General features: G+C 49.5%; 1 pseudogene; it reads left to right on the top strand.

Annotated features, from left to right (window-relative positions):
- LOC135530120 (kinesin heavy chain-like) overlaps nt 1-13448 on the top strand; it is a 184497-nt pseudogene that overhangs the window by 152489 nt on the left and 18560 nt on the right.

The following is a 13448-nucleotide window of genomic DNA, read 5'->3' as shown; positions in this document are numbered from 1 at the left end:
CCTAGTCCATAGTCCTATAAGGTTAGTATCACACCTCATGTTGCCTAGCTCATAGTCCTATAAGGTTAGTATCACACCTCATGTAGCCTAGCCCATAGTCCTATAAGGTTAGTATCACACCTCATGTTGCCTAGCTCATAGTCCTATAAGGTTAGTATCACACCTCATGTTGCCTAGTCCATAGTCCTATAAGGTTAGTATCACACCTCATGTAGCCTAGCCCATAGTCCTATATGTTTTAATAAGGTTAGTATCACAACTAAAGTGGCCAAATAACTTCTTAAAATTAAGCACATTAATCCGCTGTAGTGGAAATTTCAGTACTGAGAGAGACTTGGACAATTATTCAAACAATTATCTTTATTCAACATTGATGAATTATTTGCTGTAATGATACCGTCGACCGCACACTCCAGGCTGTGTTGCCGAGAGCTTAACTGATAATGAACAAATAGTGATCTTATATATTCCCTAAATGCTCAGTCATTTCTATCGTTCCCATAAGCCACCTTGTTCCATCTCCTGGTTCTCTGCAGGGATGTTGTTTTACTTCCAACCCGGCCTAGTTTCCCAGATGCCAGGAAGATGAGACAACGAGACATTGTTCTAAACTCTTCTAGGCTATCTCCATCTCCATCTCCATCTCCACCTCCATCTCCATCTCCATCTCCACCTCCATCCCAACTCAATCCCATCTCCATCTCCATCTCCATCCCATCTCAATCACCATCTCCAACTCCCATCTCCATCTCCAACTCCATCACCATCTCCAACTCCATCTCCATCTCCATCTCCATCACCATCTCCAACTCCATCTCCATCTCCATCTCCATCTCCATCTCCATCTCCATCCTCCATCTCCAATCACCATCTCCATCTCCAACTCCATCTCCATCTCCATCTCCATCTCCATCTCCATCTCCATCTCCATCTCAATCACCATCTCCATCTCCATCTCAATCACCATCTCCATCTCCATCTCAATCACCATCTCCATCTCCATCTCAAACACCGTCTCCCATCTCCATCTCCATCTCCATCTCAATCACCATCTCCATCTCCATCTCCATCTCCATCTCCATCTCCATCTCAATCACCATCTCCCATCTCCATCACCATCTCCATCTCAATCACCATCTCCAACTCCATCTCCATCTCCATCTCCCATCTCCATCACCATCTCCATCTCAATCACCATCTCCATCTCCATCTCAATCACCATCTCCCATCTCCATCTCCATCTCCATCACCATCTCCATCTTCCTCTCCATCTCAATCACCATCTCCATCTCCACCACCATCACCATCTCCATCTCCATCACCATCTCCCATCTCCATCACCATCTCCATCTCAATCACCATCACCATCTCCCATCTCCATCTCCATCACCATCTCCATCTCCATCTCCATCTCCAACTCCAACTCCAACTCCAACTCCATCTCCATCTCCATCTCAATCACCATCGCCATCTCCATCTCCATCACCATCTCCCATCTCCATCTCCATCACCATCTCCATCTCCATCTCCATCTCCAACTCCAACTCCATCTCCATCTCCATCTCCATCTCCATCTCCATCTCCATCACCATCGCCATCTCCATCTCCACCACCATCTCCATCTCCATCACCATCTCCATCTCCATCTTCATCCTCATCTCCATCACCATCTCCATCACCATCTCCATCTCCACCACCATCACCATCTCCATCTCCATCTCCATCTCCATCACCATCACCATCACCATCACCATCTCCATCTCCATCACCATCTCCATCACTATCTCCATCTCCATCACCATCTCCATCTCCATCACCATCTCCATCTTCATCACCATCTCCATCTCCATCTCTATCTCTACCTCCATCTCCATCTCCATCTCTACCTCTACCTCTACCTCCATCTCCATCTCTATCTCGAGTCACACACAACCATCTTTTCTATAGAATGCCAGCTTTTAGAAGTTTATCTCAAAGTCATTCTCAGCTCAAGCTATCCTGAGCAAAACCCATTTCCTTAACCAGACTGACTGCAGGAAGCTAGAGTGAACACCATAAAAACTCAGCATTAGCAGGCCAGTCTTACTCTTAGTTAAATATATAACCGTTTACTATTAATATCAAACAAATCAGGTAAGTATGTAATGTTTCCTTGACATCGCTTTACAAGGGGTGTAGAGCCTAACTGGTATATATAAGGGGTGTAGATCCTAACTGGTATACATAAGGGGTGTAGATCCTAACTGGTATATATAAGGGGTGTAGATCCTAACTGGTATATATAAGGGGTGTAGATCCTAACTGGTATATATAAGGGGTGTAGATCCTAACTGGTATATATAAGGGTGTAGAGCCTATCTGGTACTATCTATAAGCAGCAGGTGAGTTTCATGTTTGGGGAAGATCATTTTGACCATAAAATTCACCTTTATAATAAAAACACTTTTGATAATGGTGTTTTCCGCTATTGGAACATTCATGCTTATAGCCTACTGCTGTGTTCACATTGCTGCGCTTATAATGTGAAGAAATAGCCTAATAGTTCATCAACATTTTAAGCTAAACGTTCTGGTCTGTTGAATCAGCCACATTGCATAAAACAGTTTTTTTTATGTTAGTGTTTGTGTTAATTTGGGATCTATCGCACCCCACAACTGTCCCAGACTATGTTTGGAATATGTATTTCTCGCACAGAGTAGAATAGGTCGACCTTTGTACTGTGGGGGATAGTAGATTGACATGGGCCAGTGCTTTTGCTGTTCTTTAGACCTACTCGTCTTGTCGGCTGACGAAAAGTAAATGTGGACCGTTCTTCCAATATCTTCAATATGCACTTCGGAATTGGATAAGGACCTGCACAGTTGCGTTCCCGATGTGTCTGTCTTCACTTGAAGCATGTGAGAAAGACTGAATCACGTGATGGAGCGAGCAGCACTCAGGGAGAAGGGCACGCCGTCACTGCCTGCAAACGACATGGATTTCTTTTTAGGGGACATTACGGCTACACAAAGGGGATGCCGCCGGGAAATTCTAGGCATTATCAAGTACTTATCAGATTGTGAATGAGAGACTGATGAAGTGTGTTCAGCCTGGGTGCAAAAAAAACTAAACTAATGCCTTTCAAGCAACTTCTTTCAAATCATCATTAGAGACGCGTCATGCAGCCTTACAATGTATTCAAAATCTAAACATATAGCACAACCGTTTGTAGAACAACCAAAGTTACATTAATTACTCCAAATGAAGCATATAGGAATACCTATTTGTTTGTTAACCATTCAACACAAAATAACACATAGTGTGCACTCCCTCAAATTATTTTGGAGAAAATATAATTTCTATTTTACTCAGCTTTGTTCAGTTGTATTCTTCATACTATAAAATAATATAAAATAATGCCATGGAATTCTAAACAAATCTTGTTTGCTAAATGAACTAGTGCAGCCCACAGCCATAAAGCCTAGCCAGATAAGGACAACTCAGAGTATGCTATCCTGTTCTGTAATAGACTACCTTTTCTTCACATCATTCCTCTTTAGACCTATCTAAATAAATAATGGATTTATTGTGAAGATGTAGGCTGTATTACATGGATTTACATGGATAAAATGTAGATGTTCCACAGGTCTGCATCAGTGGCTTGTAGGCTGTGTGTGGAAGCCAGGAGATGCTGAATGTGTTTATGTTCATTAACGGTCAATTACCATGAGACAGACACTTATTTGCTTGACAATCACCGGCTGATAAAATGTCGTGACCCCCAAAAGCCCTGGTCGGCATTAACCTCTAGTGACCCCCACAAGCCCTGGTCGGCATTAACCTCTAGTGACCCCCACAAGCCCTGGTCGGCATTAACCTCTAGTGACCCCCACAAGCCCTGGTCGGCATTAACCTCTAGTGACCCCCACAAGCCCTGGTCGGCATTAACCTCTAGTGACCCCCACAAGCCCTGGTCGGCATTAACCTCTAGTGACCCCCACAAGCCCTGGTCGGCATTAACCTCTAGTGACCCCCACAAGCCCTGGTCGGCATTAACCTCTAGTGACCCCCACAAGCCCTGGTCGGCATTAACCTCTAGTGACCCCCACAAGCCCTGGTCGGCATTAACCTCTAGTGACCCCCACAAGCCCTGGTCGGCATTAACCTCTAGTGACCCCCACAAGCCCTGGTCGGCATTAACCTCTAGTGACCCCCACAAGCCCTGGTCGGCATTAACCTCTAGTGACCCCCACAAGCCCTGGTCATTAACCTCTAGTGACCCCCACAAGCCCTTAACCTCTAGTGACCCCCACAAGCCCTGGTCGGCATTAACCTCTAGTGACCCCCACAAGCCCTGGTCGGCATTAACCTCTAGTGACCCCCACAAGCCCTGGTCGGCATTAACCTCTAGTGACCCCCACAAGCCCTGGTCGGCATTAACCTCTAGTGACCCCCACAAGCCCTGGTCGGCATTAACCTCTAGTGACCCCCACAAGCCCTGGTCGGCATTAACCTCTAGTGACCCCCACAAGCCCTGGTCGGCATTAACCTCTAGTGACCCCCACAAGCCCTGGTCGGCATTAACCTCTAGTGACCCCCACAAGCCCTGGTCGGCATTAACCTCTAGTGACCCCCACAAGCCCTGGTCGGCATTAACCTCTAGTGACCCCCACAAGCCCTGGTCGGCATTAACCTCTAGTGACCCCCACAAGCCCTGGTCGGCATTAACCTCTCCCCCAGTGACCCCCACACAAGCCCTGGTCGGCATTAACCTCTAGTGACCCCCACAAGCCCTGGTCGGCATTAACCTCTAGTGACCCCCAAAGCCCTGGTCGGCATTAACCTCTAGTGACCCCCACAAGCCCTGGTCGGCATTAACCTCTAGTGACCCCCACAAGCCCTGGTCGGCATTAACCTCTAGTGACCCCCACAAGCCCTGGTCGGCATTAACCTCTAGTGACCCCCCCCCACAAGCCCTGGTCGGCATTAACCTCTAGTGACCCCCCACAAGCCCTGGTCGGCATTAACCTCTAGTGACCCCCACAAGCCCTGGTCGGCATTAACCTCTAGTGACCCCCACAAGCCCTGGTCGGCATTAACCTCTAGTGACCCCCACAAGCCCTGGTCGGCATTAACCTCTAGTGACCCCCACAAGCCCTGGTCGGCATTAACCTCTAGTGACCCCCACAAGCCCTGGTCGGCATTAACCTCTAGTGACCCCCACAAGCCCTGGTCGGCATTAACCTCTAGTGACCCCCACAAGCCCTGGTCGGCATTAACCTCTAGTGACCCCCACAAGCCCTGGTCGGCATTAACCTCTAGTGACCCCCACAAGCCCTGGTCGGCATTAACCTCTAGTGACCCCCACAAGCCCTGGTCACAAGCCCTGGTCGGCATTAACCTCTAGTGACCCCCACAAGCCCTGGTCGGCATTAACCTAGTGACCCCCACAAGCCCTGGTCGGCATTAACCTCTAGTGACCCCCACAAGCCCTGGTCGGCATTAACCTCTAGTGACCCCCACAAGCCCTGGTCGGCATTAACCTCTAGTGACCCCCACAAGCCCTGGTCGGCATTAACCTCTAGTGACCCCCACAAGCCCTGGTCGGCATTAACCTCTAGTGACCCCCACAAGCCCTGGTCGGCATTAACCTCTAGTGACCCCCACAAGCCCTGGTCGGCATTAACCTCTAGTGACCCCCACAAGCCCTGGTCGGCATTAACCTCTAGTGACCCCCACAAGCCCTGGTCGGCATTAACCTCTAGTGACCCCCACAAGCCCTGGTCGGCATTAACCTCTAGTGACCCCACAAGCCCTGGTCGGCATTAACCTCTAGTGACCCCCACAAGCCCTCGGCATTAACCTCTAGTGACCCCCACAAGCCCTGGTCGGCATTAACCTCTAGTGACCCCCACAAGCCCTGGTCGGCATTAACCTCTAGTGACCCCACACAAGCCCTGGTCGGCATTAACCTCTAGTGACCCCCACAAGCCCTGGTTACATTAACCTCTAGTGACCCCCACAAGCCCTGGTCGGCATTAACCTCCCCCCACAAGCCCTGGTCGGCATTAACCTCTAGTGACCCCCACAAGCCCTGGTCGGCATTAACCTCTAGTGAACCCCACAAGCCCTGGTCGGCATTAACCTCTAGTGACCCCTCACAAGCCCTGGTCCCTTAACCTCTAGTGACCCCCACAAGCCCTGGTCGGCATTAACCTCTAGTGACCCCCACAAGCCCTGGTCGGCTTAACCTCTAGTGACCCCTCCCTGGTCGGCATTAACTCTAGTGACCCCCACAAGCCCTGGTCGGCATAACCTCTAGTGACCCCCACAAGCCCTGGTCGGCATTAACTCTAGTGACCCCCACAAGCCCTGGTCGGCATTAACCTCTAGTGACCCCCACAAGCCCTGGTCGGCATTAACCTCTAGTGACCCCCACAAGCCCTGGTCGGCATTAACCTCTAGTGACCCCCACAAGCCCTGTTCGGCATTAACCTCTATGACCCCCACAAGCCCTGGGCTTAACCTCTAGTGACCCCCACAAGCCCTGGTCCCCCACAAGCCCTGGTCGGCATTAACCTCTAGTGACCCCCACAAGCCCTGGCATTAACCTCTAGTGACCCCCACAAGCCCTGGTCTTTAACCTCTAGTGACCCCCACAAGCCCTGTCGGCATTAACCTCTAGTGACCCCCACAAGCCTGTCGGCATTAACCTCTAGTGACCTATCCCTGGTCGGCACCTCTAGTGACTCTCCCACAAGCCCTGGTCGGCATTAACCTAGTGACCCCCACAAGCCCTGGTCGGCATTAACCTCTAGTGACCCCCCACAAGCCCTGGTCGGCATTAACCTCTAGTGACCCCCCACAAGCCCTGGTCGGCATTAACCTCTAGTGACCCCCACAAGCCCTGGTCGGCATTAACCTCTAGTGACCCCCACAAGCGCTGGTCGGCATTAACCTCTAGTGACCCCCACAAGCCCTGGTCGGCATTAACCTCTAGTGACCCCCACAAGCCCTGGTCGGCATCCTATGACCCCACAAGCCCTGGTCGGCATTAACCTCTTGACCCCCACAAGCCCTGGTCGGCATTATCTAGTGACCCCCACAAGCCCTGGTCGGCACCTCTAGTGACCCCCACAAGCCCTGGTCGGCATTAACCTCCCCCCACAAGCCCTGGTCGGCATTAACCTCTAGTGAACCCCATGGTCGGCATAACCTCCCCCACAAGCCCTGGTCTAGTGACCCCCACAAGCCCTCGGCATTAACCTCTAGTGACCCCACAAGCCCTGGTCGGCATTAACCTCTGTGACATCCCTATCCTCCTAGTGAACCCCACAAGCCCTGGTCGGCATTAACCTCTTGACCCCCATGGTCGGCATTAACCTCTAGTGACCCCCACACCCTGGTCGGCATTAACCTCTAGTGACCCCCACAAGCCCTGGTCGGCATTAACCTCTAGTGACCCCCACAAGCCCTGGTCGGCATTAACCTCTAGTGACCCCCACAAGCCCTGGTCGGCATTAACCTCTAGTGACCCCACACCCTGTCTCTCTTCATCTATCCCCTGGTCGGCATTAACCTCTAGTGACCCCCACAAGCCCTGGTCGGCATTAACCTCTAGCGACCCCCACACCTGGTCGGCATTAACCTCTAGTGACCCCCACAAGCCCTGGTCGGCATTAACCTCTAGTGACCCCTGGTCGGCATTAACCTGTGACCCCCACAAGCCCTGGTCGGCAACCTCTAGTGACCCCCACAAGCCCTGGTCAGCATTAACCTCTAGTGACCCCCATGTTAGGCATAACCTCTAGTGACCCCCACAAGCCCTGGTCGGCATTAACCTCTAGTGACCCCCACAAGCCCTGTTCGGCTTTATCTAGTGACCCCCACAAGCCCTGGTCGGCATTAACCTCTAGTCCCCCATCCCTATCATTAACCTCTAGTGACCCCCACAAGCCCTGTTCTCATTAACCTCTATCCCCCACAAGCCCTGGTCGGCATTAACCTCTAGTGACCTCCCACAAGCCCTGGTCGGCAATAACCTCTAGTGACCTCCCACAAGCCCTGGTCGGCAATAACCTCTAGTGACCCCCCCACAAGCCCTGATCGGCATTAACCTCTAGTGACCTCCCACAAGCCCTGGTCGGCATTAACCTCTAGTGACCCCCACAAGCCCTGGTCGGCATTAACCTCTAGTGACCCCCACAAGCCCTGGTCATTAACCTCTAGTGACCCCACAAGCCCTGTCGGCATTAATAGTCCAGAAGTTTGGTCCAGTGGTAGTGCTGCAGACTCTGGACGACACACTGCCCCTCGAGGGCATCGGTTCGAAACCTGCCCTGTTACACTGCACCTCTGTCATCTATCCCCTCACCTGTCTCTCTTTCATCTATCCCCTCACCTGTCTCTCTTTCATCTATCCCCTCACCTGTCTCTCTTTCATCTGTCCCCTCACCTGTCTCTCTTTCATCTATCCCCTCACCTGTCTCTCTGTCATCTATCCCCTCACCTGTCTCTCTTTCATCTATCCCCTCACCTGTCTCTCTTTCATCTATCCCCTCACCTGTCTCTCTGTCATCTATCCCCTCACCTGTCTCTCTTTCATCTATCCCCTCACCTGTCTCTCTTTCATCTATCCCCTCACCTGTCTCTCTTTCATCTATCCCCTCACCTGTCTCTCTTTCATCTATCCCCTCACCTGTACCTCTTTCATCTATCCCCTCACCTGTACCTCTGTCATCTATCCCCTCACCTGTCTCTCTGTCATCTATCCCCTCACCTGTCTCTCTTTCATCTATCCCCTCACCTGTCTCTCTGTCATCTATCCCCACATCTGTCTCTCTGTCATCTATCCCCTCACATGTCTCTCTGTCATCTATCCCCACACCTGTCTCTCTGTCATCTATCCCCACACCTGTCTCTCTGTCATCTATCCCCTCACCTGTCTCTCTGTCATCTATCCCCACACCTGTCTCTCTATCTAGTTCACCTATCTAGTGGATGACATCACCACTCTCCTTTTTTGGTGTCCTAGATCTGAATATCCTTAAGCCAACTCTTCCTGCTATTTGTCTCAAAGTCATACAGAACACTGGACCAGACTTCTGCACCGTTTAACCATACCTGAGGGTGGGATGTCTGTGTTCCTCCATGATTCTCTGGTCTGTACTGACAACAGGTTGTTCTACACCAGTAGACTGGTGTCCCAGATATCTAAAGCCCTCTGGCTGTTAATGCCATTCTCCGATAGTCCAGGGGAGTTTGCTAAAGCTGTGATTTTCAACCAGCTGTCGCTAGAACCCTAGGAGGTCTTCAGAGAGCTTTCAATGGGTCCCTTGGGAACAGAAAAGGTTAAGATTCCCTGGATAAAAACCTTGAGTTCCACATCAAGATCTGTACTGTCTAGTTCTGCACCAGTATCCTGGTGTCCCAGATATCTGTGCTCTCTATACTCTAAACCCCTCTGGTTGTTATTGCCATTCTCCAGGGGAGAGGAGCAGAGGATTTGGCTAAAACACATCTGGGACAGGACCAAACTAGGATACCAACTAGCCATAACTGAGAACAACTGTGACATGTCTGAATCCAGCATAAACCTCTATAATCATTGGAGTGGATGTGTCTGCTAGTCTGGCTATTATTGTCTGGCTATTATTGTCCTGCCATAGTATATAGATAATAATTTCTATGGTCATGTACAATGTTAATTCAAATGATGCTAATGCCGCGTTCACTGCATGTCGGAAATTTGAAAAGTAAGTTATTTGCATAGAGCTTCCTATTGGTTGATTCTGGTTTCCTCCCAAGTGGGAAACTCAGGATCTGACTCTTCCACCTAGCTTCGCAAGTCGGAAATATAAGCGTTTCTGACATGACGTGAACGCGACATAACTGATTTGGCTCATGCAGTGGAATGCATTTGTTGTAATGTCAGGTTAAGTTGACTCAACAAATCACAGCACCTGCTTTTACCTCCTGGCATGGATACAATGAAAATGGCTGCCAGACCATCCATTATGCACGCCATCATTGACTTGAATTGGTCTTGACGTCTGTTCTTTTCAATATATTTCTATGCATAGCCCTCTGTCATCACTGGAGTTGCTGTGGATATATACTGTATGCATTATATTTAATAAAACATCACAAACATCAGTATTTAGTAAAAAAACAACAACATAAAGTTCTGGAGCAAACCAGTCTGCTGCATCAGGTTATTATCACTGACAACTGTGTCTGTATTCATGGACTCTGGACTGATGGATTGTATATGAATACTAAATGTGCATTTGAAAGGGGTTGGAAGACGTGGGTTTGGATGAGGTGGTTTTGGATGAGGTGGGGTTGGAAGACGTGGTTTTGGATGAGGTGGGGTTGGAAGACGTGGGTTTGGATGAGGTGTATATGAAAACATCATTACTATCTTGTCGTTATTAAAATGTACATTTGCCTAAATCACAACTCTTTTTAATAATCTCTGCACCCAGAACCACATCTCTGTGTTTACTGCAGACTATCTGACATTTAATGCCAGTTCATCATTATTTGGCAGATTCGTATAATCAGTCCACTTTCCTCTCAAAGATCAGTTTCTCTCTCTCTTCACCAGGTATCCTATTTTGAAATTTACATGGACAAAATACGGGACCTTCTGGATGGTAAGTAATGTGTAATGTTGAAGAGTCTTCTGTGTGTGTACAACAGTAAAATGATACCCACATCATGAAGTTATAGATCCCTGTAGGAGTCTGAGCCTATTATAGTAGGGAGAGAGAGAGAGAGAGAGAGAGAGAGAGAGAGAGAGAGAGAGAGAGAGAGAGAGAGAGAGAGAGAGAGAGAGAGATGCAACACCGTCCATTACATATCACCAGTCCCCTTTAGTAACGGTGGCTTGTATAGTGCTCTCCATGCTGGCACTCCAAGGAGTGTCTTTTCAATGAATCTTTATTTAAAACCTTGACATACTCCCTATATAACTCCTTCCCATTCACCTCATCCAAACTCTTCCAACCCCACCTCTTCCAATCCCAACTCTTCCAACCCCACCTCTTCCAACCCCACCTCTTCCAAACCCACCTCTTCCAATCCCAACTCTTCCAAACCCACCTCTTCCAACCCTCTTCCAACCCCACCTCTTCCAATCCCAACTCTTCCAACCCCACCTCTTCCAAACCCACCTCTTCCAATCCCAACTCTTCCAAACCCACCTCTTCCAACCCCACTTCTTCCAACCCCACCTCTTCCAACCCTTCCTCATCCAACCCCACCTCTTCCAACCCCACCTCATCCAACCCACCTCTTCCAACCCCACTTCTTCCAACCCCACCTCTTCCAACCCTTCCTCATCCAACCCCACCTCTTCCAACCCCACCTCATCCAACCCCACCTCATCCAACCCCACCTCATCCAACCCCACCTCTTCCAACCCCACCTCTTCCAACCCCACCTCATCCAACCCCCTCATCCAACCCCACCTATACCAAACCCACCTCATCCAACCCCACCTCATCCAACCCCACCTCATCCAACCCCACCTATACCAAACCCACCTCATCCAACCCCACCTCATCCAACCCCACCTCATCCAACCCCACCTCATCCAAACCCACCTCATCCAACCCCACCTCATCCAACCCCACCTCATCCAACCCCACCTATACCAAACCCACCTCATCCAACCCCACCTCATCCAACCCCACCTCATCCAACCCCACCTATACCAAACCCACCTCATCCAACCCCACCTCATCCAACCCCACCTCTTCCAACCCCACCTCTTCCAACCCCACCTATACCAAACCCACCTCATCCAACCCCACCTCATCCAACCCCACCTCATCCAACCCCACCTCATCCAACCCCACCTCCTCCAACCCCACCTCATCCAACCCCACCTCCAACCCAATCCAACCCCACCTCATCCAACCCCACCTCATCATCCAACCCCACCTCATCCAACCCCACCTCATCCAACCCCACCTATACCAAACCCACCTCATCCAACCCCACCTCATCCAACCCCACCTCTTCCAACCCCACCTCTTCCAACCCCACCTCATCCAACCCTCTCAAATCCACTAATAAAGCCTTTCTGTCTGACTCTTGGATATTGGGTGGAATCCTTAGTCTGTCTGACTCTGGGATATTGGGTTTAATCCTTAGTCTGGGAAATGGGGCGTCTTCATCTTGTCTTTTTGTAGTAACTCTTGAGCATAATCCACTCTTCTCCTGACAGAGCCTTCCTGCAACTGTCAGGATTTGGTCAGGGTTGTTCCGGGTTTTGGTCACTAGATGCCCCCATTGTGCTTTTTGACCTTATGTTTTTTCCCTTGTTCCCCATTATTATTTGCACCTGTGCCTCGTTTCCCCTGAGTGTATTTAAACCCTTAGTTTCCCTCAGTTCTGTGCTCTGTGTTTGTATGTTAGCACCCAGCCCTAGTGTTCTGTGTATTCTTGTCGATTCCGGTGGATGCTCTTGTGGAATTCTGTTTTTGGTTTTGAGTATCTCTTGAGGCTTTTTTGTGCTATTCCTACCACCTTTTGGATTTGCCATTTTTGTATTGAAGGACTTCTCCTTTTTACTTTATTAAATACACCGTCTTAAGTACTGCTGTGTCTGCCTCATCTTCTGGGTTCTGCTGACTATTCGTGGCTCAGTTGGTTAAGTGACTGTTTCTCACTCCGGAGACCCAGGTTCGTAACCGGGTCCTGACAGCAACTTCCCAGCATTTGTCCGACAATCCTTTCCGACCTCACCCCCAAATGTTCAGCCACCCGTCCTCCATCCATTAATGTGGGCCCAGCCATGTCCATTAACTTCCTTAGGGTGATGATTTTGCCCTTCAGCATCATCTTGGAGAATTGTAAAATAGCTTCAGTTATACAATCCAGTCTTGCCCCAAACACCAGAGGTTCCTCCAGCAGCCAATGCACTGACTCAGCCTTAGTGCATCTGGACACCATTATACTCCAAACCCTAAGAAGGCCTCTGTCAAACGGATGCACTCCATCCCTAGAACGCTGGCTACTATCAACCAAAAAATAAAGCCTTATTTAACTCTAATCCCCCTTCCTTCTGTAATACCAGGCCTGCCACCCGTCTCCACACCACATTTTCCGGTCCATAAACAACCTTTGAATAAACTGAAACCGGAAAGCAGCAACCCTACTAGCCAGATGTACAAGTCTCTGGCCCCCCTCCCATTTTGACAAATACGGGACACTTTGTGGAACCCAATGATATTTAACCCCCCCCCCCCAAAAAAAACTACAATAATTACCTGTATCTTGGCCAGAAAGCCAGACGGTGACTCTAAACATGACAACCACAGTGCCACAGTGCAGAGGCAACCACATTATCAACACATTAATAGTGGCCCCCCAAATGACATTCTAGATATCAACCACCACCATCTCCTCATCCTCCCTTCCACCATTTCAACCACCCCATTCCAATTGTTTTCCTTTGT

This window comes from Oncorhynchus masou, chromosome 5, assembly GCF_036934945.1.
Source record: "Oncorhynchus masou masou isolate Uvic2021 chromosome 5, UVic_Omas_1.1, whole genome shotgun sequence".
Classification (NCBI taxonomy): domain Eukaryota; kingdom Metazoa; phylum Chordata; class Actinopteri; order Salmoniformes; family Salmonidae; genus Oncorhynchus; species Oncorhynchus masou.
This window is presented reverse-complemented; position numbering and strand designations above follow the sequence as displayed.